The following is a 25,207-nucleotide window of genomic DNA, read 5'->3' on the forward strand; positions in this document are numbered from 1 at the left end:
CATTGTGAGAATTAAATTTCTTCATATACTTAGAATTAAGTGACTTGGAATAATGTCTGGCAAAGTGTTATATAATTAATATTGTAAATATTAATTGAAAGCTTAATATATGCCCAGTTCTGAAATAAGTATTTAAGAAATTTCAAGAACACTGTATGTTTTGAATTTTAATTTCAAGGAACTTATGTAGGAATTTGGGAACCAATTACTTTAAAACACATGTGATTGGAGAGTAATGAGAGAGTGTGTCATTATATCCCAAGTGTTGTAACTGTTTTCAAAGATGACTGCAGCCTTTTGTTCTCTTCCCATTCTCTGCAGTGCGACTTTGCTGCTTATCCCACCAAATGATGGACACTATTTCCCTGACCCTTGAGTCTGGGCTGGACTTGTGACTTACTATGACCATAGAACATGGTGGAAATAATGCTATGTTGAGTTCTGGAGTCTGCATCCTGAGAGGCATGCAGCTTCTACCATAACAATCTGCCCTGGAACCGACACAGAAGGAAACTGATCTAGCCAACCAGAGGATTAGAGGCCCGTGGAGAAGGATGGTTGTTTCTTAACCAATACCAGCACCACCTGTCAGACATGTAGGAGAGGCCATCCTTTACATCCTTACATCCTGTTGTTGTAAGCCACTGAGTTTGGGAATACTTACACATAAATAAGTAACTAAAATTCGAGTGATGCACAAAAAAATGCAATTGTTTTCAGAAATTAAGAGAAAGGAGATGGGGCATGGGGTAATCAGAAAATGCTTTTTGAAAGATGTCACATTTTAATAGGCCTTGGAAGATGTCTTAGTCTATTTGGGCTGCTATAACAAAATATTATAGACTGCATAGCTTATAAACAATGGAAATATATTTTCTGTTGCTCTGGTCGAGAGACCCTCTTTCTGGTTTATAGCCAACTCCTTCTTGCTAAGTCTTCACATGTCAGAAGGGTTAGGGATCTCTCTGGAAGCTCATTTCTAAGACACTAATTAATCCCTTTCACAAGGATTTTATCCACATGAGTTAATTACCTTTCAAAGTTCCTACCTCCTAATATCATCACTTTTGGGGGTTAGGGTATGAATTTTGGAGGAATGCATTCAGATCATAATATTTGAAAATAAATAAGAGGTGAGTGGCTGGAAAAGAAGTCAGTATAGAAATTTTTTAAAAAAGCATAAACAAATGAACCTGAGTGGGCAATAGTAAGTCATGTGTGTATGTAATTAGGGGATCAGGAATGGGAACATGAGGGTCAGGGAGGAAATTAGACCAACTGACAAATAAGTTTTATGTTGAAGCATAGTGAGAGATAAGATTTATTTATCCTTAAAAAAAATTATGGAGAGCTTTAAAAACTAGCCAGAAACATCAAGGTGATTTTTTTCTTTCTACTGCATCTTTTTTTATTTCAAGGCACAGGTCTACTCAGAGAGTCATGCAGCAAGTGGCTTATAAATAAAATCAGAGTCTATGAATAGTGTCATCACATTAAGAGAGAGGATAGCTGGAGTGTCTTGTTAGATAAAGAGCTCACATTGTTGGAATCCAGAGTTGGTATTATTTATGGGACACCTGAGATGTACCTTGCTCCGATTAACATTACCATGCTGCTCACTATAAAAAAGCCCAAGTGCAGACTACAGAAGATACTAGGGTCACCACTTTCCGAAGACTGTGTTGTAACCCAACCCATTGACTTCATCACAGCTTTCTTCCAGGTAGAATAACGAATTTCACTTTCCTCGGCATTGATTTGGGGTTCAAACCGCTCCATTGTGAGGGCTGACAGACCATCGGGTTCCAGATTCCAAACGCCAACTCCTTCTGCGGCCCCTGCTGCCATGGCGGCTCCCAGGGCAGTTACTTCTGGCATGGAAGACTTCATTATGGGGATACACAGAATGTCTGCTTGTAGCTGCATAAGAATTTTGTTGTTGGTCATCCCTCCATCCACCTGCAGATGACTGAGTGGAATTCCACAGTCTTGGTTCATGGCATCCAAAATCTCTCGGGTTTGGAAGCAAACAGCTTCTAATGCAGCATAAGCAATATGGCATTTGTTGGTGAACTGAGTGAGCCCACAGATGATCCCTCTTGCACTGGGATCCCAGTAAGGTGCATATAACCCTGAAAATGCTGGGACAAAATAGCAGCCATAAGAAGTACCTACTTCTTTAGCAAGTTCTTCGATTTCATTTGATGTGTTTATAATTCCAAGGTTGTCTCTGAGCCAGCGAACAAGAGCCCCGGCTATAGCTACAGAACCTTCCAATGCATAACATACAGGTTTGTCTCTGCCGAGTCGGTAAGCGACTGTGGTCAGAAGACCATGCTCAGAAAATACACACTTACGGCCCGTGTTACATAGTAAGAAGCAACCTGTTCCATAGGTGTTTTTGGCTTGTCCATCCTGGAAGCACATTTGTCCCACCAATGCAGCAGACTGGTCCCCCAAACACCCAGATATTGGCACACCTTTCAAGACTCCAGCTTTCATTAGGCCATAGATCTCAGAAGAACTCCGGACATTTGGAAGGATTTTCATTGGAATTTCAAAAAATTCACAGAGTTCTTTATCCCATTCCAAAGAATGAATGTTGAAAAGCATCGTCCTGCTTGCATTTGTTACATCTGTACAGTGGACACCTCCATTGGTCCCGCCTGTCAAATTCCAGATAAGCCATGAATCGATGGTCCCAAAAAGAGCTCTACCTTCTTCCACAGCCTTCTGAACTTTTTTTACATTGTCCAGAAGCCAACGAACTTTCACGGCACTAAAGTAAGTGCTAACTGGAAGGCCTGTCTTGGACTTGACAAAGTTATTATTTCCTGGAATTCTCTTATTAAGATTCTCAACGGTAGACTGGGTTCTTAGATCAAGCCACACTACAGCATTATAGAGAGGCTCTCCAGTTATCTTGTCCCAGACTACAGTCGTTTCCCTCTGGTTGGTGACACCAATGGCTTTTACGCTGGAACTGTCAATATTGAGCAGTTCAAGTTTCTCACATGTTTTCTCTATACACTCATAGACAGACAACAGAATTTCCTTAGGGTTTTGCTCCACCCATCCTTCTCTTGGAAACTCTTGTTTTATTTCTATTTGATGATAGCTAACTAGTTCGGCTGTTTTTGAATTGAAAACCAAAAAGCGCGTCGACGTGGTGCCCTGGTCCACTGCTCCCACCAACAGCTCCAAAACTGCCTTCTCCGCAGCTGCCATGAAATCAGCTTCGGGTGGGCTGGAGATCGCTGTGGGCTGGAGAGCACCGCTGGTTTCCCAGGTGACGGCTGCGAGCGCTGAGGGGGGAGGAGAAGACGCCGAATCTGGAAGGCCGGGCAGTCTGTGGAGGCAGAACACCAATAGCCACTCTAAGGACGCTAGTGACCTTCACACCAGTCATTGGCAGCCTCAAGGTAGGATGGAAACAAAATGATAGTACATTTAGCAGGCAATAACTTGATGGAGAACAGAGGACTTGAACCAAGAGTTGAAGTAAGGTGTAGGCAAACTAGACTGAAAGCTTCTGCTAACTGTAGTGAGGATGGTAGCACTTTGGCTTCTAAGTATATTATATTATTTAAAACCTTTGTGGACTCAACCTTGCACAAAATTCATTTTTGTCAATTGATTAAGAAAGTGTTATGTATGAAATTATCATTTTAGATCATTAAAATGCATTAAGCCAAAATATAAAATATTATTTCTTCCTTTGTTTTCCTTTGTTCATTTCTACTATGCAGTAGAACAGTATGTTACAGAGATAAATATTCCAAATTCCAGTCCAGAAGACACCCTTTTTTGCAGAAGAGTATAATTGCGTTTTCGGTAAATTTATAAAATTTATGATGTAATGTTGAAAACATTATAGCATTGATTTTCGCATGTAATCTGCCGCTTGTAGTTCTCCACTAGCCATAAGAAAAAGCTTACTTTAATTAACTTTGAAATTCACTCATGTCAACTGGAAATGCACAGAAACACACACATACAAGTACATCAAACATACACAAAATTATTACTCAAAGGAGGTAGTATTTTAGCCAATTTTGTGCAGGCGAATCACAGTTTTTGATATATAATAGGTGCTCAATAAAATAATAGCTACCATCGTTATCACCATCACAGCAATTGTTAAGAAGTGTCACTGTCTGATGAATAAGCCTTCCTGAAAAGTTAGAGCTGCATCGCCTTGAATTCTATACGAGACCCTAAAAAAGCGTGCTGGTGAGAGTTAGTTGATTTGTGTTGCTCTGTCAGATAATACTTTGTGAATATGGCTATTTTAAGACAAAACATGTGCAACAGGAGAGGGAGACATAACTCTTTAAACTTTGTTCCAAGCCTAGTCCACCATTCCTGCCTATTCACTATTTAAATCCCTGTGCCTTTGGCTTCTTCTAGCAAGAGGTGGTATGGTCTAGTGCCTTGAGGTCTAGGCTCTGGTTTCAAATGTACCATGGTTTTAATCCCAGTTCCATCAGTTACTAGCTTCACAATCTATTTAACCTCAGGTAATTAATTTCCTTCATCTATAAATTTATGATAACACCTAGCTTATAGGGCTATTGTGAGGATTCAGTTTTTTTACAACTTTAATACAAATGTATAGCACATTGGAAGGCCTTGATACAAACCAGCCCTTTGTATTACCTGATTTTATGATGGTCTCTCTTTTGGTGATGATTCTACACTCTCTGACTTTAGCTGTGACTCCTTCCCATCTTTTTTATTTTTCTTCCCTGGTTCGGGCTCTCATGCTGGTTTGGCTGGCATTTTTGATTCCTCCCAAAGGGCTGCCGTTTCTCTTAGTCTATGACATACCCATTCATATTTGGTGACTGCAATCCAGCTATGTGGGCTCTAAAAGAGGGTTTTGTGAGTCAGAATAAGAGACCAGAGATCATGGCACTCCATGAACTCTTTATGAAGTTTTTTCTCCTTATGACACGTGCATGACATAGTGAAAAAAAGTTGAGTATTTCCAGATCATTGCAAAAATAACCAATAAGTAGGTCTTCAAATAATGTCATTTTGCTCAAAGTTATTTCATTATAATGTTGATAAGATGCTGTAGGAACTTAAATCTTATTTATATCAATTAGCCTGTGGTAAATTTGGTTTCATTACACATCATTTTGCATAGTTCCAAGAAAGTATCAACAAAGTTAAGTGAGAACTTACTTACTAGGAGTACGTGTTGCCAATAACCCGTTAAAGAAAAAGAATTACATGGGAAGTTACTCCTTAAGAAAGACAACATTATCTTAGAGATCACTAGAGATTATTTATTTAAATGTTGCCTAACAGAGATAGTTGGTGACAAATAGGACCCTATATGATTACATGTTTTAATTTAATAGGTTTTGTTGGTTGAAAAAATATAAAACAAAGAGAAAATAGGGCGAAGTGATGACCCTATTACTTGTTAGGCTCAGAACTTCGCTAAGTGCTATGTGCTTTTCTACGTTCTTGAACATAAGGAATATAGTTCCAATGACTATCATCTTATCATATGTTGGTATGTTTCTATTGATTATTCTTCTCATTATGGATCAAATTTTCTAGTTTGTTTATATGCCTAGAAATTTTTTATTGGATGTCCAACATTGTGATTTTTATCTTGTTGGATGATAGAACTTTTTTTTTTGGAATCTCTAAACATATTCTTAAGCTATGCTCTGAGATTCTGAGATTCAGGTGAATTACTGAAATTAGTTTGACTCTTTGAGGATTGTCTTTAAGCTTTGTTGGTGGAACCAGCACAGTTTCTAGTTTAGGGTTAATTTTGTCTACTACTGAGGCAATATGCTTCTGAGCCCTGTACCTGATGTCCCATGAATTATGAGAATTTTTCTCTCTGGATGGTGCAAAGAGAAATTGTGCCCAGCTCTTCATAAGCTTCAGGATTGTCCCTGTGCTCTTTTCTTATGATTATTTCTCCAGCCTCAGAAAATTTTCTCACACACATATGTATTTAGCTTAAGACTTGAGAGGAATCCTTAGCAAATATCTGAAAATCAATCTCTTTCTGTCTGTCTCTTTATCAATCTCCTCTCTTGTAGTCTGCTTTGTGATCTCTAGCCACTTTATCTCCTGTGACACTCTATGGCCTCAACTCCAGGGACACCACTGAGCTTTACCTAAACTTCCTTTCCCTCTCTGTATTCACAACATTCCCTGCAAGATACCAGCTAAGGATATTGTAGGGCTCACTTCTTTTGTTCTCCCTCTCTCAGAAATCATTGTCCTACACTTCTTAAAGTTCCATATCTGAAAAACATTGTTTTATATGCTTTGTTTTTTAATGTTGATTCAGATGGGAAGGTATATCTGGTCTGTTACTCCTTCTGGGTTAGAGATGGAAATTCCCCAAAGTAACTTCTCTTAACCATAGTTTCCTGATAGTAAATTTGACTTATTTAGACTTTAATGGATTTTAATTTTCATGATATAGCCAAATCTTGGGTCTTACGTGTGTCTTAGAAACTGTCCTTCGGAGTGTTCTAAGGCTGCCTCCTAAACCCAAGCCTGGTCATCTACCTCACAAAGGAACTGACCAATTATTAACTGTATGTGGTCATACAATTATGAGATCAGAAAGAGGTAATAAAACACTATAATCAAATGATCTGTGTAGAAACTGACTAATTTTAATCCAAGTGGTTATATCTGAAACATTCAATCATTTACACATTAAATAAATAATTATTAAGCATCTCCTGTGTGCCAAACACATGCTGGTCTAGATGCTAGGGATAGAGTAAAGAACAGAAAGGTAAGGTTCCTCTATTTGTAGAATGTATATTCTGTTGGTGGTAGTTAGAAGACAGAAAATAGAAAAGTAATAGAAAATGTATTAACTAAAGAAAAAAGAGGAAGAAGGAAAGGAAGGAAGAAAGAATATTGAATAAGGATAACTATAAAGTAAGAAATTAAAATAGAATGACTGGGTGGCTACATAGTAGTCAGAAGACTCTACAGTAGTTATATTATGTGAAAAAAAAGGAGAAATAATTTTAAGTGTGAGAAGATCAGAGAAAAAGCTCTCCACAGGCAAGGAAGAAGTGCAAATGTCCAAAGGCAGGGAATATACTTGAAGTGTTCATGGAGGGCTACTGTTGGTAGGTGCAGTTAGTGAGAAATTGGAGAGGTCACTGGAGTAGGCAGGGCTAGGTTTTTATAAGGTGGCTGAGGAGGTTGAATTAACTTTATTAATTTATTTTGGATCTACTGTGAATGATGAGAAGCCACTAGAGATTTTAAAGGAAAGGAGTGACATAATTTAATTTACATTTCAAAACCCCTCTGACTACTATGTAGAAAATTGTAGAGGAGATTGTAGAAGAATAGAGCAAAAGCAAGGGACCAGGTATAAGAATATAGTATGTTAATAATGTACAGTTGAACTTTGAACAGTGTGGGGGCTAGGGGTGCTGATCTCCTCATATAGTCAGAAGTCCTCATATAACTTTTGACTCCCCCAAAACTTAAGCCATAATAGCCTACTGTTGACTAATAACATAAACAGTCAATTAATACATATTTTGTATGTTATATGTGTTATATACTATGCTCTGACAATAAAGTAAGGTATAGGAAGAAAAATGTTATTAAGAAAATCATAAGAAAGAGAAAATATATTTAAGTATTTATTAAAAAATTCATGTGTAAGTGGACCCATGCAGTTCAAATCCATGCTGTTCAGGCTCACCTGTGTAGGGAAAGAAGAAGGTAGCTTCAGATAGGTTTTGGAGGTACAGTCAATACAACTTGAATGTGGAGCATGAAAGATAATACCTAGATTTTTTTACTCAAGTATATGGATGGTTGTACTATTTACTAGGGAAAATTGGGAGTGTAGCAAGTTTGTGAAAAACAATTCAATAATTCTGTTTGGACTAGGTTGATTTTGAGAAGTTTACCAGAAGATCTGATGGAGATATTGAGTAGGAGTTGGATATATAGATCTATGGTTCCAGAAAGAGACCAAGTCTGGAAAAGTAATTTTGAGAATTGTCACAAATAGATGGTATCTAAAGTGTTGGATTTGGGGGAAGGTGGGTACAGAAGAAAAGGTGATCCAGGCACGTTTCTGTTAATATCAACTTCAGGTGTTTATCAGGGGATTCAAAAAAGAAAGGAGACTTAGCAGGAGTAAGCTGTGAGGTGAAAGGAAAACCAGGAAATGTGTCTTCCTGTATTAAAACATTAAACACTTTCAGAAATAACATGTCAAATGCTGATGAGAAAATCTGACAAGAACAAAAAAGTGGCCATTGGATTGACCACCCTTTAATGTAGAAGCTGTGCTGCGAATGGAGCTTTGAGATGGGACAGAAGCTGGAGCAGAAAGGGGGTCAAGAAAAGATTTATTTCATCAAAGAAAAGAAATTCTCAACGTGTTTCAGATAAATGGCAATAATTCATTAGAGAAGCAGAAATATTTGCAGGATAAAGAGGAAGTAATCGCAGTAAGAGTCCTTGAAAGTGAAAGGAAAGGGCTCTAGAGCACCAGGGAAGAAGTTGGCCTTGGATAACCCAGAGGACACGATATATGCATATATTCATAGGAGGTTACAGATGTAAGTAATCTGGTCACGTCAAGGTATAAAGATGCATGAGCTATTGTCTAATATTTCTTTTTTGTTTAATTATGAGGCAAGGTTGTCAACTGAGAATGAATGAGAGGAGAAGGGATACAGGAAGACTGAAGATAGAAATTCATGAACTAGCCATTTGGGAGAGTCATATGATAAATAGAATTTCCGAGCAGTGCTGTGTGCCCCTTTGAGTTTTGTGACCATGAACTACATGCAGACTCAGTAAGTATATGTTTTTCTCCAGAAGAAATTGTTTGGTTGTGGGCTAAGACTCAGTGTATTAGCTGAATTTAATTGGGACTGGGATTTTGCCAAGGGAGTATAATATAGAGAAAAAGGAGAGAAATAGTTACCATTTTGGCAACAAAATTCTTTTAATGATAAAATCTAAGCTCTAGTTAAGGAGTGAAGAGAGCACGTGAGGGGAGTAATAGATCATGAAAAAGCTGTAGAATTTATGGACTGAGGGTTTTGATGGGGTAGAAGAATAGCCAAGAGGAACTGCCAAATGGGAATAATAAAAAAATAAATAAATAAAAAAGAAAGTGGTTGGGCATTATTCATCTCTTTGCAGCATAAAAGAAAACATGTGAAGATATATTGAAATCATTTCATATCAATACTGAAATATACAACATCTGGAGCTTAGGTAAGTTGATAGACAAAACTAAACGATAGTTAATTGAAACTTAACGATCTAGTAAGAAAGAATAATTTGGGAAGTCAGTGTATTTTGGATTGTTAGGCCTTTAAAAACTGTGAAAAGCATTTTTCATTTTATATTTTTTGGCCTACAACCAAAACTCCTCATGGGCCATTCAGTTACACCTGAAATTTGGCCTTTGTCCAACTCTTAGATACTTTTGGCTTTTTAAGTTCAGAATGGGAGTAGAAAAGCTTTCCAACTGAAAAGATTCACAAACACTGAGTTTGGATTTTGTCCCATACTTATGTTTTCATCTTGATTATAAGATTAGAGGTAGCAGAAAGCCAAAATAATAGCAAGAGATGTTCATATCGTGAGCCTTGCCAGTATCAAACTCCAATTCAGTATTTGTGCAGTTACTTTCCTTCTTACACGTACCTTGATTTAGTTTCTTTTCTCAGAGAGCACACATATTCGTACAGAGTGAGCCGAAACCAATGCTTTTTTAAGGGTTAACATTCTACTCTGAGAGGATAGCCGTGTCAACCGGGAGACCCTCTGTTCTCTCTCTTATTTCCATCACGACTATTTATAGAGCATGGAGAACTACACTATGGCCAATTTGTCACCCAATGCCATACATTCCAGAAAGACGGAAATCATTAAGAGCTATCTCCATTCTGTTGCTCGTAAAAATCCAAGCCATAATCTCTGTTTCTGGGCTGTTAACCTGAGGGTCAGATAGATGATCATGACTGGTTTCTCTGAATTTATATGGAGATCTCACAGCAACATGAGAATATGAAGAAGAAACTGCATTACCTACAGTGCTGGTGTCGAATTCATTGAGCATGGTAACTTCATAAAATAGTACAGTCGCACGCAAAGTGTTTCTCTGAGTTTTCCCATGTAAAGGAGAAACCGCCTCATCAGATAGTAAGAGTTGTAACCCTTTTTTTTTTGTTTTGCTTTGGCTTCCAAGAAATTTGAAGATTTGGTGCTTCATATGAATATCCCCCACTTTTCAAAAGTTTGCTTTATGCCATTTTACTTTTATGAAAAACCTCCATTAGTACCTGTTTTTGCTAACAGAAAAAAATTCAAAGAGGATTTTCACTTTTTTGAAAAAAAGTGAAAAATGAAAATAGCATTGTTTTCATTTTTCAGTGAGCTGTTATAGAGGCAGCATGCAAGCCAAGCAGTGAGAGTGGTCCCACTGAGCTAGCTCCTTTAACTGCGCTCAGCATCTCGGCATCAGGCCACGACAGATAGCTTTGAACTGTGTCTGGGAGCATTTGTGCTTTAACTTGGTGTGTTTTGTGCAGCTGTTAGCAAGCATGTTCTAAGGTAATTGCTTCTTTGCTTTCAAATTAGTTTTTCAAAGGTTCATAGGAATGCTCTGCTTTCAAATAGTGGAGGAAACCAGTATTTTTAATTTCTCTGATAAAATTGAGACTCCTGTCCTCATCCTGAAATTTTATATTGTATCAGATATTTATTTTAATTTTTCCAAATATAAGCCATGAAACACCATTTTGGAACATAGAATTGGAGTTTTAGAATGTTAAATTCGAAGGAACTGAAAAAACACAGGGTGTATTATCCCAATTTGTATGATGTAGGAAAATAGGCTCAGAGATACTATGTAAATTATTTACTTAGTAACTAGCAGATTTGGTACTAAAACTAAGACTTTCTCAATCAAAGCTCATACAGGCTAAAAAATAATAATCTAGAAGTTTATATCTGATGTGCAAATTTTGCTGCCTGTTTTAAACTTAGTGTTATTGCCTGCAGTTTGTTCTATATCAGTGAGATTTGCTCCCCCTGGTTTGACTCCAAGGTCTAGGGTACTCTTCTGTTTAATCTCCCAGTATTCATTAAACAATTAACTTAAATCGCAGGCTAAAACTGGACTTGAAAAGTCAATTATTTATTGTCAATGGTAATGTCTAACATTTTTTTCCTGGAATATGTTAGGCTTATCCGATTTTAAAACCCTAGACATATTTGACATTTTTACATGGTTCTTTTTAACCACAATTATATTAACATGTTTCATTAGACTAGCACATTTAAATTTACTCAGAGTGCTGTATAAAACTGGCAGATTCTTTTCCTACTTCAACCTTAACACACACACACACATATGGCACGCACATATAAGTTTAACACAAATTTTTGTCATGGAGAGGGTTGGAAATCTTAATTAGGGTGATTGCAGACGTGGGAATTGTGTTTTTTGTGACACTCAGACCTTCTTATGCTGATTCCCTGAAAGGCCAGTGGTGATAGGACTTTTTCTCTGCTGGATGGAAGGATCTCTCCTGCGCCCCTATGGGAGCTTCCTCTTACAAACCTTCTCCGTCTGGTGGCACATTCCTGAACTGGTGCTGTATTGCAATTACTTTCTGCAACAGCTAAAGCACCTTTACTCTATAGTACTTTAACATGATCTTACTAATATCTAAAACAGACTGATTCATGTTCACAACTTCTCATTTTATGCTCCCCAGCGAGGTAGGTGGTAATGGGAAGGGAAATAATAACAAAGAACAAGGAGCAGGAATGAAAAATAAATAAGGAAAAGATGTAATTAAAGTAGAAATTGGATAATTGCCTGTTAACATGTAACTCTTGTCCTGGAAGTTTCCTGGTGAGTTGGAGGAATAGCCTTGTGGGATGAAGGGTGTGGTGGTAGAACATTCTAAGGCTGGGTCTGCTGGCAACCTGAGGACCTCTGCCCACGGGGCATGCTCTGAAAGGGCATTTATTTATATCGATCAATGCATAAGAAGGACAGTTAGAGTTGGTAACAGGTGATAGCAGTGAATTCAAGGTGAGCAAATGAAAGGCAGTAATAAATTGTGGTAGATTGGGAAACGGAAAAAAGTAATTTACCAATATTGTCCCAGTTAGTAAGAAAAAACTCCCAGGCTAGGTGTTACTAGCTCCATTTTACAAAAGATGAGGTGGAGGCATTAGTCAAATATAAGTCTACTTGGTTCCAAAGCCATGTTCATTCTCCTCTGTGACACTGTGGAAAGCCCAGAGTCCTAGATTCAAAAGTCAAGACCAGAGCACATCTTTAGCTAATGACACCAAGAGGCAGGGGATGAAGTGTTAAGCGGTTCTGCAAGTTTTAGTCCCAGCTTGCAGATCTGCGTTTCATTCACTTCCAGTCTTCTCCTTCCTTTGGGTTCTGACTTTGCTAAGTGTCGTCATGCAGCATTGACATGTGTAAAACTTCCAAATAACTTCCATTAGGCTCCAGAGTCCTTAGTGTCTAATATTTTAGATGGTAATAGCACTATTAACAAAACAAAAACACAAAAATGAGGATTATATTTCTCTTCCTCTTTCTGAAAAATAAATCATTCAAAATTAAAAAAAAAACCCTCCCAGTCTCTGTATACACCGCTCCTTACAGTAGCCACTGGCCTCCCGAGTCCCCGGAGCGCTTCCCGTGTGCCTGTCCGAACGGAGACGCGCTGTAAGTGTCAAGTACACACTAGATTTTGAAGACTTAGTTGGCGAAAAATGTAAAATACCTCAATAATTTTGTTATTGATTTCATCTGAAGTGTAATGATTTGGATATATTCACCTAAGTAAAATATATCATTAAAATTAATTTCACTTGTTTCTTTTTACTTTCTTAGTGTGGCTACTGGAAAATTACAACATGTCTGGCATCTTGTTTCTGTTGGGTGGTGTTAGTCTATGTCGTCTCCAACTCTGTCCCTCCTGGGGCACATGCTGTAATATATTTCAGTTTTCTAGGTATTTCCCAGTTCAGGAAATGACTAGTTAAGTATTTTAAATATCATATGTTCTATACTTCTCTATTTCAAGCTATATTTCAATTTTCCATGTATTTCTCAGCTCAGGGAATGTCCAGAGATGCCCAGTTTTGTGTTTCTAAGGACCTAGATGTGGTAACATCTGACACTTTCCCTGGAAAACCTACAGATGGTCTACAAATTCTAAAGAGGAATTTTACTAATATAGGTAAACAAAATAATTCAACCAAAATAAATTGCTACATATAGGCAGTTAATATTTTAACTTGATGGACATTTTGTCTCCTGTGCATTTATTCCTCTTTTCACTTATTCATTTATTTCACAGATGTTAACAAGAGCTTCCTGGGAAAGATGCCTGTTATGTAAGACTGTTCTAGAACACAGAGACAGAAAAAGTTCAAGGGACACAGGACACACTGTCAGTTGTAGAAAATGTTTTGACATAGATTGCTTATTATATTTAATTACTCGGCACATGGCTTTGAACTTGCGTTTATGTGTTTATTTAAAAAAAGAGGAACTGCTTGATTTTTTAATGCATCTTTGTACCGGCTAGAAGACCTCTCAAAGAAGGAAACAAACCCTGGCTTTTATTTTTTCATATAAGGAAATGTTCCCTAGGCTTTAGAACAACAAAACTCCCTGAAATATTTTTGGCTCTGTAAGGGTTATACAGTATTTTAAAGAGATTGTTCATAATCATTCTAATATTATGTTGGGGCTTATTGTACCTTGAGACTTGTCATCATAAATGATATATCTAGTAATAAGCTGAGATTTTTATTACTGTAGATAATCTTTACTATCTCACAAGGCTCTTCTACTAAGTTGGGCTTTTATCTATGTTTTCATACCTGTGTTTCCTCAATCTACTAAATAAAATAATTTTTGAATTATTTTGAAAAGAACAATAAAAAACCATCAAGTATGATAAAGTGGATAGATTAAAAAAAATCCATGTGCCTAAAGTTAACTGTTGAGAGACAGTAAATTATATTCTTTTAAAGATTTGTTGTCAGGAAACTGTCAGGCCACCATCCAAAGTAATCAAAACACAAATCATAGCCAGTACTTGTCATCAAAACAAGCTACTATTGCCTAAAAATAAGTATATGATACTTCCTTTGTATGTAGAAATAGATCCATAATGGAAAAGCTTCCAATATCCTCATGAGCAAAATCTCCAGTTTTATTTCTTCCTTCAGTGACAAAAATGTGTAGTCACTATGAATTATCTCATAAAATTTGGGCATGTGAATATATTTCTCTAAATAAAAGTAAATCTGATACCAACTCTATCTTCCTGCACTTTGGAATTTCTCAGATTCAAATTTTTCTTTTTTCCTTCCCTCCCTCCCTCCCTCTCTCTCTTTCTCCCTTCCTTCCTTCCTTCCTTCCTTCCTTCCTTCCTTCCTTCCTTCCTTCCTTCCTTCCTTCCTTCCCTTCCTTCCTTCCTTCCTTCCTTCCTTCCTTCCTAGGGCTGAGATACTCTCTTGGGTTCAACCTCCAACTTAACATTTCCCTTTAGATATTTAATATGCATTTTAAACTCAATATGTCCAAAATTGAATTCTTGCTTTCTCCCCAAATACTTTCAGACTTCCACATCTCAGTTAATGACAACTTTATTTTTCTAATTGTTTTGGCCAAAACAAGCGGAGTTGTGATTGACTTCTCTCTCTCATACACTCTCAAGTCAGTTTGCCAGGGATTCATGTGGGTTCTGTCTTCCCTTTATACCACATCTTACCTTTGCCAGTGTTACCACTCTGGTCCCAGCTATTACCATCTCACCTAAATTACTAAAACACGTGATACCCATGGACAAGGACAAGGGGTTGTGGGGAGAATTGAATGTGGAGGGGGGAGGTGAGAAAGGCAGGGGAGAGTAATGTGGGAGAAAGGGGGACAACTGTAATTGAACAAAAATAAAATATTTAAAAAACCAAAAAATAAAACACTTGACCCTTAGAGACAGAGCAAAGCTGTTAAAACATATATCATGTCTTATGACTCCTCTGTTCAAAATCTTGCCATGTCTCCCCATTTCACTGGGAATAGAAGCTACCAGTGAAAACTACAAAGTCTTAGATGACCCACTTTACTCTTCCCCATTATTCCTGACTTCGTTATCTACTACACTTTCCATCATTGACTATGCTTCAGCAATACTGGTACCTAAACCAGACACTCTCCCACCTTAAGGTCAATGTCAGTTTACTTGTTGCTATCTGCCTGGAAAGCTCTCCCCGCAGATCCCAGTGGAGCTAACTACTCCATCTCTTTCACATCATCACTCAAATCTCATTCTCTCAATGAGGCCTGCTCTGTTATTAGTACGGCCATCTGCTACTGCCTTCCTATATTCTTGATCTCCTTGACCCTACTTTATTTTTTCTTGTATTTTTAGAGCAAATGAGCTTATCAAATATCTTTTTATCTTTTGAAATAATTTGCCAGACTAAATAGTCAAAGAATAAGTAAACAAATATAGGGGAGGAAAAAAGTTTTTCTCTACCCTCTTAGAGTCCCTGGCTATATCTGAATATTAAACTAGCAAAGACAGATTAACAGGAGAAAAGCATGTAAATTTATTTAATATATGTTTTGTGTGACATAGGAAACTTCATAAAGAAATGAAGACTTAGAGAAATAGAACTGGTTGTTTTTATGCTAGGTTTGATGAAGAGTGGCCAGCTATGGAGAAATATGAAAGGTTAAGGAGTATGAGGTAAGTGTGGTAAACTAGAGAATCTTAGCAAGGCCTGTTTGCCCAGTTTCTTCTTGGTGTCCCTTTGTCTTCAGAGATTAGGATGCTCCTTTTGTCTGCTAGAGGGAGGGCCCCTCTCCCGTGAGGCCTTTATGACCTGTTTCAGGAAGGGCATGGAGGGGAGGGCACAGTGACCTTCTTGGTTCTGCTGCTTTTTTTTTTTTTAACTCATTCAGCTTAAAATATTTAAATGCCAAAATGTCATATTTAACTCCATTACATAAAAAGAAATTGAATACTAAAATTAACAGATCAATAATTTATATCTATATCTATTTCTATACATGACTAGCAAAGACTGCAGGTTCTTTCTTTCCTTGTGGCTTTGGACACATCAAAATTACTCACATCCCTGAGAACTAATAGCAGACTTTATTTAGGTATTGATATGGTGGAGTGCGGTTGGGAGACAGACTTAGGAGTCTTGTCCCCTGATCTGGGATCTGTCACTTTTGCTCACTAGCTCTGTCAACTCCACCTCTCTAACTAAGCTTTGGTTTACTGCGAAGTGGGATTGAACCTACTTGATAAAACTGCTGTATGTGATGATGAGTAAATGCTTATGCAAGATGTAGTGCAATGCCTAGCACGTTTTTGGCATTTAGCAAATAATTATTGTTCTTAATATCTGAGAATTGGGATAGTTGGCAACTTAGATAATGTGTAAGAAGGTCAAATATAGATGCCTTTCTTGATCTCTCTATTCATTTAACTGACATAACTTTGAAAATAATTTCCATAGAGAGTGCTCAATGGAAAGCAGCAATAAAAGTAAGTAACAAGACCTAAGAAAGACTATTTGAACTCTTTAAAATGGTTAAGGACCATTAACCAGTTGGTTAATATTCTTCTCTCATAACTAACAGACTGTTAGAAAATAATTTGGGTAATGGGAAAACTCAGGTTGAAAACTGTCTTTGAAGGTATTAAATATTCTTATTTTAAATACTTAAAGCAATACTAAATTGTTTGATAATTATTTAATGGCTTTAATCTGTTTTCCTTTTTAAATGGATGTGTTCTAGAGCAACTCCCTGAAGTGAATTCTTGGTAATCAGCACAAAGACAATAGATAAGATACCGGAACAGGTCAAAGAATTTTAGAGACGTGGCATCAGTCACGCTTTCCTCATTCTCCTAAATTGTGAGTCTTCTTGCATAATCTGCTGATTTTGAGTAATGAAGGAAAGCAGGGCAGGTGTGGGAGTTTATTCTTTGTTTACTTTGATATCTTCAGCACTCAGCCCTGGACAGAACACATTATTGGTATTTTGGTAAAATACTTGCTAAAGAAATACATAATTGCTAGAGTGAAGAGTAAGCAAATCCTAAGGACACAGAGTGCCAGGTCATGTGGGTGAAACACTGAGCTCCTTCCAATCCCTTCTCCCTTTTCCCATCAGGCAGCGGTTGAATTTCCTCCTTAATGTCTATCCTCTATCAGGTGGGTCTCTGAAATTTGCTTAATGTCTACTATAATGTAAACTTTGTCTTCCTGACTCATAAATTATTTTCTTTGATGTTCAACTCCAGACCTTTTCCCTGTTCTCTGCTGCTTGAGCTCCCAGATATAGAAGATACCCTTAGTATTTCAAACAGAGACATTAATATATTAACTCAAAGGGAAGAACTTTATGGGAATTTCTGTATTTCCTAGAAGGATCATTCAGGATCATTGAGCAGGCTGCCTTACTAGAAGATTTAGAAGGCTGCCTTCCATACCTTACTAAAAATCTCTACCATTGGCTACATTACTTGTCTATGGCAGCTGCCCCAATAGGATAAATAGACCAAAATTCCCACAAGAAACCTTACAGATGAAAGCCATTCAGAGTTTCTTAGTATTTGAGCCTTCAGAAAAGAAATACTAAATAATCTATGAATGCATTTCAAATTTTACACTACATTTACATGAAATAATACCCACTAATACAAGTTGCTTTGTATAGTTGTCTGTGGGGATGGGTATCTTGGAGAATTAAGGAGCAGTTTCCCGTACTGGCAGGCAAGCCTGCCAGTATTTGAGAAAGTTCTCCCTCTAACCAGCTTGGTTTAATCCTGACCCCATAAAGCAGCTGTCTTTCCTAAGCTTCACCTATATTGATTTGCCAAATGCCTTTCTTAATCATCTGGTGCTACCAGATGTCAGAATTCCCTGCTGCTATCTCAAGTATTGATAGTCTTTCACTTGGGGTAAATATAGCTCATGTTGATTCAGTTGGCTTGTTCTCTGAACAGCTCAGAGGGGCTTGGGAAAGAGGCTGGACACGTACCGAAGAGTCCTGAGAGACTTGGTCACAGCTGGAAGACTGAGTGCCGAAACTGCCTGAATAACCACCAAACTTGCATCTTACGCAAAATTTCCCTGTAAAATGGAGTCTTTTTTTCCCACTTACGGATATGCTTTTTGTGTGTTTCCAAGGTGATGGGGAAGGCTGATGCTTATCTTCTGTGTCCTTTCATTATAAATTACTCCTGTGGAAAATGTGAATCACAAACCTTTTTTTTTCCCCTCCCTTAGCAAGGTTTGCCTGGATCGTCTACTCCTCCAGTGTTTTCAGTGTGTGGTTCTTGGATGATCTGCTCCAGCATCACATGGGGTGCCCACTAAAAAAGTCCGGATTTCAAGGCTTATCCCAGATTGTCTGAATCAGAATCCAAGTCCTGAGCATCTACATTTCAAACAAGCTTCCCGGGTCATTCTTAGGCACACTCAACCTGAAAGTATAGGCTTAGATTAAGTTTAATGAAGTTAGGATTCCTGTCTATTTTGTTCCCTATGGTATATTCAGCATATACCATCTGCAAGGTAGTAGTATTTTATTTTTTAGATGCAGTGTTCAATTAAATCCCAAGTATCTGCTTCATTTGGCTTTTGAGGATCCTTCTAAATAATGGAAAGATAAATATACTACATTCTCTAAAGAAAGAGACAGATAATTTTGTTTTATGGATGTATTTTCAACTTATTTTTAAGTATATTTTATTGATTATACTATTACTGTTGTCCCATTTCTCTCCCCTTTACACTCCTCTGCCCTGCACACCCCCCCCTCCAGCATTCTCCTCCCTTAGTTCATATCCATAGGTCATACATATAAGTTCTTTGGCTTCTCCATTTCTTATACCATTTTTAACCTCCCCCTGTCTAATTTGTACCTACCAATTATGCTTCTTATTCCCTGTAACTTTTACTACATTCTCCCCCTCCACCTCTCCACAGATAACCCTCCATGTGATCTCCATTTCTGTGAATCTGTTCCTGTTCTAGTTGTTTGCGCTTAGTTTGTTTTTGTTTTTGTTTTTTAGTTTCAGTTGTTGAGAGTTGTGAGTTTGTTGCCATTTTACTGTTCATTGTTTTGATCTTCTTTTTCTTAGATAAGTCCATTTAACATTCCATATAATAAGGGCTTAGTGATGATGAACTCCTTTAACTTGACCTTATCTGGGAAGCACTTTATCTGCCCTTCCATTCTAAATAATAGCTTTGCTGGGTAGAATAATCTTGGATGTAAGACCTTGCCTTCCATGACTTTGAATACTTCTTTCTCACCTGTAAGGTTTCTTTTGAGAACTCAGATGATAGTATTATGGGCACTCCTTTGTAGGTAACTGTCTCTGTTCCTCTTGCTGCTTTTAAGATTCTCTCCTTATCTCTAATATTGAGTAATGCAGTTATGATGGGTGTTGGCATGTGTTCCTCCTTGGGTCCAACTTCTTTGGGATTCTCTCAGCTTCCTGGACTTGCATGTGTATTTCCTTCACCAGATTGGGGAAGTTTTCCTTTATTATTTTTTTCAAATAAGTTTTCAATTTCTTGGTCTTTCTCTTCAACTTTTTCAAAATGATTGCTGAGAGTAGCTTATCTTGCCAAGAACCTAGTTTTGCAAGTATTTTTCAACTTACATTACTGAATAAGGCTACAAACATCATAGCTTTGTTGTAATAATGTACAAATGGAGAGAACTTTAGTGTTGGTTGTCTCCTGAGTTACTGAGAAACAAAGACACAGATCCCCAGAGTGAGAGATACCCGTTGCTCAGCCTACAGAGCTATATTTTGGTTGTAGTCATAAAGGGACATGTGTATAGTAAAGAATCCTACTGGAAGAATTAAAATAGCAGATTGAGACTTTGAGATTTGTACTTCACAGAATTCAATAGCTCTTTCAGGACTGTGTTTTCCAGATGGGTAAGTCGAAGAGTGTATTCTCAAGAAGAAATGATTTTGTCATGTTATTAGCTACAATTGGCTCATCTTCTCCAAGAAAGGGAAAACGTTTAATTTTTTTCCAGGTTTGTGACCTACACAACTTATTTATAGTTACTTTGTCCTTCATGTCTAAAAATTATAATATACAGTAGAACTGGTACTGAAAAAGTTCCAAGGACAAGGCTAAATAAACATCAAGGTTTGTGGTCATCCTTGCCTAGAGGTTAATTTGGCACTATTTTGAACTAATATTTTGGAGTTTTAAAATTACTGTCATTGAGTGCTTACTTTTGCTGGGCTGTTTTCTGTGTATTTTAAGCATGTTAATTCATTTACAATCATCTCAACATGCTTCTGTGGAATGTTCTACTCTTCTTAGATAATGGAGTATAATGGTAGTGAGAAGTTAAGTAACTTGATAAGCACCGTATGCCTCCCAGGTAGTCATGTGGTTGGGTGGCATTCCTCTTCTCCAGAAAATGCAGGAAAGAAGGTCCCTGGGACGAAATTCTAATGCCAAATCCCCTGGGAACAAAAATGAAGCCCTGCAGTTCAAGTGCATTTGTCTCATCCTCCTGAAATCACTTGTTATTCAGAATGCTCTTTTTCTTTTCTTTTCTTTCTTTCTTTTTTTTGGGGGGACAGAGATCCTCCATCAATTCTCCCAAGAGGCTCTTTGCAGCATTCCTGTCATTATACCTCTTATTCTGAGGCAGCTTCTGGTAAATACTACTGTCTCCAGTCCCCAAAATTGTTAGTGATGCTTTAGGGAGTCTTATGGAGTAGTCCTCTGTGCTAACTAGAAAGCTGCCCAGGTCCCTGGGAAAAAAGCATTGAAACCCAATAGCCCTTAGAGTCAAGCCAAACTTGATACATTTTGATGCTGAACCTTATTCCTAATGGCTAATAAGGAATACTGAATTCAGCTCTTGCTCCCACTCCCCTTCCTGTCTCCTGAAAGGACAGGAGCATTATTTTGGGTTGATGTGGCTTCAGGCCATTAACATGGTATTATCATTATTTTTCCTAATTAGCCTACTGAGTTAGGGATTCACTAAGTGAACTAGGATTCCTAAGAGGTGACATCCTCAGAAAATATGGTCAAGCAGAGAAGGCTACCACTCTTTCTCCTGTTCACAAATCCGAGGTTCTGAAGTGTAGTGATTATAAATTGTGCAACAAATGTTACACTTGCCATATAACACGTTTGAAGGAACCTACATTGGCTCCAATTTTAAACACAGTTTTCAGCATTCATGTACATATTGCTGGTAATTCCTAGTTTCCCTGAGATGTAGCTGAGAAAAGGATATACTATTAAGAAGGAGGTTTGGTTTTCTGGGAAAACACAGTTCTACACAAACTGTTAGTACAGGCAGCCAGTTGGGTACTAACAAAAGAAAAGGGAGAAAACTGGCTAAGCCTGATTAAGTTGGGAAACAATGGTTTTACAGAAAATCCAGAGGATAGCAGGATAGCTGCATGGCTTTGCCAAAGGGATTAATTTTCCTCCATTCCCCCAGTAGGAAGGAAAGACTGGTTTTCTAGTCACCCCAGGGAACAACTATGGGGAGGGATAAACAGTAAGGCAGAAATTCTTTTGTTGGGCACATTTGCAGTAGAAGCTAAAATGGTGCGGGAGGAAGTGCTTCCACTAAGTGCGTGTGCAGTGGAGGCCAGATGATGAGGTGAAACTATGAGGCATGTGCTGTAGGAGCCAAAATGGCAAACATGAAGGGGAAGAGTCTAGCCTGGGAAAATGTGGGTAAAGGTGTGTAGGATAAGGGTATGAAACCCTGGAAGATCCAGGAAAGGGATTGGATGGGGGAGGCACCAACATAGCCCTGGGAAGAGCCAGGACAGAGATTGGATAGTTTGAAAGAATGCATACTCCTCCCCAAATCCAAGGAAATGTAATCAAAGCTTAGCAAAGGCCCTGGTTGCTCTCTCTCTTTATCTGCCATATATATTTCTCATTACAATAACCAGCCATGTATATTTGAAAAGCAGCAAGCAGTTACCTCTGATTTGGGGTGCTTGTCTTTAGTTTCTAGGGAATGCTAGGTAATACCTAGTAATAATATACTTGTAACTGTGTTGAGTACAATCACAGAACTTTAGATCTGCTTTATACTGAGAACTGATTTTTAAATACCCCACGTAAGGACTGGTAGTAGGGATAGTCGAGAATTTTGATGTAGCTTGCTTTAACTGATACTGAGAACCTACTGTAGTACTCTAACCAATGAAAAATGTGCTGGGGTTACCATACTAAACTGAGTTAGATACAGTCTAGTCCCAGCTCCTAAAGAGTTCATGGTTTAGCAAGGGAAGTAGACTCATAAATAAAAGGGTTTAAGAGAAGATCAAGGAAAGCTTCACAGAGGAAGTTGCTCTTGAGTAGGGTTTTGAAGAATAAATTTGAATTGTCTCATTAGACCTAAGGAAGACGAGGGATAAAAACATTCCAGGGAGAGGAGTGACCTGTGTCAATCATAGTGATGTAGTGAGGAATCCTAGGAAGTGAAGGCTGAGAGGACCTGTGATGAATTTTTTTTTGGGGGGTGGGGGAATCTAGAAAAGGAAATATGAAGGGTCTCAAATGCCATGCTAACCAAGTTTGGACCTGACTTGTAGGCAATGGAGTAACACTGGAGGTTTTTAATCAGGGAAGTCATGTGATCACATCAAAGTTTTGGAAAGATTGCTCAGGTGGTAATGGGAAGGAGAAATTTTGGTGGTCATCCTGGAGACAAGGTGAACAGTTAAGAGGTAGTTGGAATAGTGTTGATGAGAGACAATGTTGAACCGAAGAAAAGTATTTTGTGATGAGGATGGAAAGAAGAGAAGTTGGACAGACATTTGATTCCAGTCTCTTAAAGCAGTAGATTTTTAAGGTTTTCATTTTTAAAAAGCATTTTAATCTTCCACCTCTCCAAGAATACTTATCTGAAATATTTATATGTAAAATATAAATGATGCATTTGGTTAATGAATGTGATATATAAGTTCAAGTAGGCATTTACTCAAACTCAATTACTGAAATCAATGCAGCTCATTTATGAAGACAAATTTACTAATAAATCTACGGTTACAGATAAGAATTGCTATATTTTATCAGCAACTACATGCAACTTATTTCATACCTTTTAGTTACATATACTGAATTCATAAAAATACATAGTTTAAACGGGTAAATAATCATTGTTAAGAGAGAAAAGCAGATTACTTAAAAATATCAGATACTTCTCAAATGAATTGTTCTGGAAGCTTGAAAGAGCAGTATTTTTATATTTTTTGTCAAAATTATATCACTGATAATGTTGCATTATTGTATTCCCTATAATCAAAGGGAAAGTCTAAAATGAGTGCCTAAAATGTAAAAGCATAAACTACCTATGACTTTATATTACTGCAATGTGATATGTTATGCATTCACTTGTTACTATAAAACTGATTTTATTCTTTGCCTAGGAGAAGAAGGTTCCCTAGGCCAGTTTTCCTAAGTCTTTCCAGCATATGGTTGAGAGTAACACACAAATGTTTTAGAAATAAACAGTCTTCCACAGTTTTATGCGAGCAGACCCAGGAAGATCGGAGTTCCAAGAAAGAAGTGTGTGTGTGTGTGTGTACTCATGTGCATGTGTATGGCAGAAGCACCACAAAAGCCATTTCAACCACTAATATATTTTAATATGGCAGTAATCACCAATATGTTATATTACGGTGTTTGGCATATTTGAGCTATATAAGAATATACGAAACATGGAATTCAGCTTAAACATTTCCCCTACACAATTTGAAAGCCATGGCCTCGATAATTCTGTTTCATAATTAACCACATTTTGGCCACAACAACATCTGAAGAATCTTTAATTTCTTCTTCTGTATCACCTTAAATTATTACCTAAACTTTTGTACCTTAGGAAATAACTTTTGTAAAATACCCTTTGTGCGGAATGTTGTGTAGTACCTGTACATATGAAGTTCATATTTAGCTGAGGAAGAAAGTGCGGCTTGACCCCGCCAGCTAGGAGTCTTACATTCTGTCGAGTACAGGCACTCCGACAGTCTATAATGGGAAGTCAGTACTTAATAGACAAACTTCATTCAGGAAAACATTACTGGATATCCTCTGTGTTGGTAGTTCTCTGCCTTGGCTGACCACTGGATTATGCAGGAAAACTTAAAAAAAATCCTGACTCTTGGGTTCTTCCCCCAGGGATTCTGATTTAGCTGGGCTCAGGTGAGTTTCAGGGGTGAGTGCCCTTGGGGATCTGACAGGGAGCTCATGTTGGAAAGCCCAGTTTTACCTGGTAGGCCTTATTTTGGGAACCAGAGGAAAAAAGACTATGAGAATGAAAAATAAAGAATAATTTAACATTGTGTTAAATGTTAAAAAAAAAAAAAAGAAAAGAGACTATGTATAAAATCCCCTATTAAAGTAAGGAACTAGTAATTAAATCTGATGTTAGGCTCATCCTGATAGACTTAAGGAAAATAATGTCGAAGAAGCATGGAGAGGCCGGCGGTGGATTCTGGGACATGTGAATAAAAGTGACGGGAGTGCGAAGCCAGGAGAGGTAGCTGAGTCGTCCTCTAACTGACAGTGGACAAAAGTGCTTAGACACTTCAGAAGTCATCCGACCCATTTTCCTGCTCCTGAGCACAACTTCCAGGCAGATCAGAATGGATCTATGATTTGCCTATTGTGGCAACCTGTGTGTACTGGAAGGCCTGGGCCTTAGCAGAAAATTCTGTATGCTGAGAAAGAGCATTAACTCTCAGATAATGCTTGAGTGGATGTAATTTCATAGATGGAATTTATATAGCTTGAAAAGTTAATGAATCTTCCCAAGTGAGCATCTTAGTCACTTCTCAAGATCAGGATAAGAGCCATTACTTTGTCAGAATAAAACATAAAGCAAAAAAAATTTTTTTCTCCCATGAGGTCTAATAGAGCAAATCATCTGCATGGAAATACATTAGTTTTGCCTGAAAGATAGAAGCACATGGTGAGTCATAAATCAATAAAAACATAACCACAAGCTACTTAGTGACTTGTCTGTTACTTATGTCTAAAATAAGCTTCAAGCAGAAGAACATTTTACTTATATCCTCAGATTCTGCTCTGAGATGCAACCATAAAATTCTAGGGTAAAACC

General features: G+C 37.7%; 1 pseudogene; it reads right to left on the minus strand.

Moving 5' to 3' along the window:
- Positions 1 to 1,566: 1,566 nt before the first annotated feature.
- Positions 1,567 to 3,228, minus strand: LOC112317865 (glycerol kinase pseudogene; annotated as a pseudogene).
- Positions 3,229 to 25,207: the final 21,979 nt, after the last annotated feature.

The sequence above is a fragment of the Desmodus rotundus genome, chromosome 4, assembly GCF_022682495.2.
Source record: "Desmodus rotundus isolate HL8 chromosome 4, HLdesRot8A.1, whole genome shotgun sequence".
Lineage (NCBI taxonomy): Eukaryota > Metazoa > Chordata > Mammalia > Chiroptera > Phyllostomidae > Desmodus > Desmodus rotundus.